The sequence below is a fragment of the Pteropus vampyrus genome, unplaced genomic scaffold (assembly GCF_000151845.1).
Source record: "Pteropus vampyrus isolate Shadow unplaced genomic scaffold, Pvam_2.0 Scaffold20250, whole genome shotgun sequence".
NCBI classification, from domain to species: Eukaryota; Metazoa; Chordata; class Mammalia; order Chiroptera; family Pteropodidae; genus Pteropus; species Pteropus vampyrus.
The window spans coordinates 1-1,954 of NW_011909031.1; the positions used below are offsets into that span (position 1 = coordinate 1).

General features: G+C 40.8%; 1 pseudogene; it reads left to right on the top strand.

The window, feature by feature from the left end:
- Nucleotides 1-1,229: 1,229 nt before the first annotated feature.
- Nucleotides 1,230-1,589, top strand: LOC105310990 (annotated as a pseudogene).
- The last annotated feature ends 365 nt before the right edge of the window (nt 1,590-1,954 follow it).

The window sequence follows — 1,954 nt, forward strand, 5'->3', positions numbered from 1 at the left end:
TTATTTATTTATTTATTTAGAAAAATATATCCCGTTGAAGGCAAGTTAGGTGGCACTTCTTCCCAGATGTCTTTGCAAGTGGACTTACTCAGATCATAACACCCTCTTGAATTTTCAGGATGGTGATTTAAGGGCAATTACTATAACCTTTACCCTCTCTCCACTTGATTTCACAAAGAAATAAATTAGTAAAATAATTTCATAGACCACCTCTGAAAGGTACGGGACTCCTGATCTGATCTAGAATTAAAACAGTTTCCAATGTTTTAGAACCTCTCTGCTACTCCATTTGACAGTTTATATGCTTTTTTTTTTTTTAATATATCCGTCAGAGATTCCTTTCTCAGAAGAAACTTGGAAAGGCAGTGTGTGATGATTTTTGAATGGAAAGAGATCTGTAAGAAGATGCACTGAGACAATGATTTAAAAATTCATTCCCAAGACACTTTTTAAGAAACAAGAACTTTCTGACGCCTGTCTGGAATTCAACTCAGTGGGCTTCTGATAACTGAGAGAACACTGTGAACATAATTAAGCCCTTATACTTTTAGTAGGTTGCATTGTCCAATTATTTCTCCCAGCATTTTATAGCACACACCATCAAACAAACACAAATCAGAATGTTCCAAACAAATATGTGATGTTGAATGAAGCAGACAAGACAGGGGAAATTCTTTACTCAGAAGTAAACCACAGAGCTGATTGTGAAGCCATGAGAATTACATAAATTACATAGAATTGAGATTTAAAGAGTGAAGCATGCATACCTAGAAACACAAATAAAACAATGAGACTGGAATGCCCACAGAGGTTCCTACTACTGAATGAGATCTTAATGAAAGGTAAAAGAATGAAACAAAATATTTTTTTTTAAATGAACATTATTGAAATTACAAGAAAAGTGAAGAAACTTTTTTCTTATTTGAAAATTCCCCTTACTATGCTGGAAGCTGCTATCGCATAGGAAAGTTGGTGGCCACCTTACCCATTGCTGAATCCCTAGTTCCTAGCACATTGCCCAAAATAAACCAAGTTCTCAATTTATCTGGGGTGTAAACTAACTAATCCTGAGGTGTAGTATGAAAGGAGTGGCAGGAGCCATTGATTTCTTTAAACATGGACCTTGAAGTGGGCACTAGCGCGGCCGGGTGCAGCGCCATGTCGCCTAGGCAGAGTTACTGCAGTTCCGGATGTGGTGGACTCTACAGTAGAGTCTGGAAAGATGACCGATGTTCCGGTGCAGCCCCAGCTGTCGTGCGGGCAGCCAGGCTTCCATGCAGCGGGTGTACCAGTGCACTGAGCCACTGACTCAAGCTCAGGCCCTCGTGACCAGCCAGGTGAAGTCCCAGAACCGCCTGGCCCAGAGCATCATGCGTTGCAACGACAAAGCCAAAGCTTTGATGCCAAGAGTGAAGAGCTTCGGTTGAAGCAGCAGCTGGGAAATTGTGTGACCGTGTGTGGATGACTCCATGAACCTCATTCCAACCATGATCAAGAAGTTGGAGGAGTGTCTCTCATCAATTCAAAATAGAAGTCTTTGTCATTGGTCATCGGGGCTGAGGGCAGGAATCTATTTTTTAAAAGAATGAGAATTTAGGTCTTTTAAGTGAAGTTTATGAATAAAGGATGACAGCAAGTTTAAGGCATATGTCACTTGCCTCTGGACACTGGTTCCTTTATGTTTTAATTCTAGAAAATGTCTCTGAAATTTGAGTCAGAGTTTTTGAGAGCCTAAATTTCTTGGGGCAAGTGCTTACCCTGGCAGTAGGCATCTGCATCACACCAAGCCAGAGCCCTCTGAAGTACCAGATTCTTCGTAGGACACAGTTCCCAGCAGGCTGATAGGTTCCTCTAACCTGCCAGTAATCCGATGGAGTATGAGGAGGGTGTTTCTGTTCATTAAAAACCCCCTATTCACCAGAAACATGAGCACATCATTTTTTATAAGGTATAA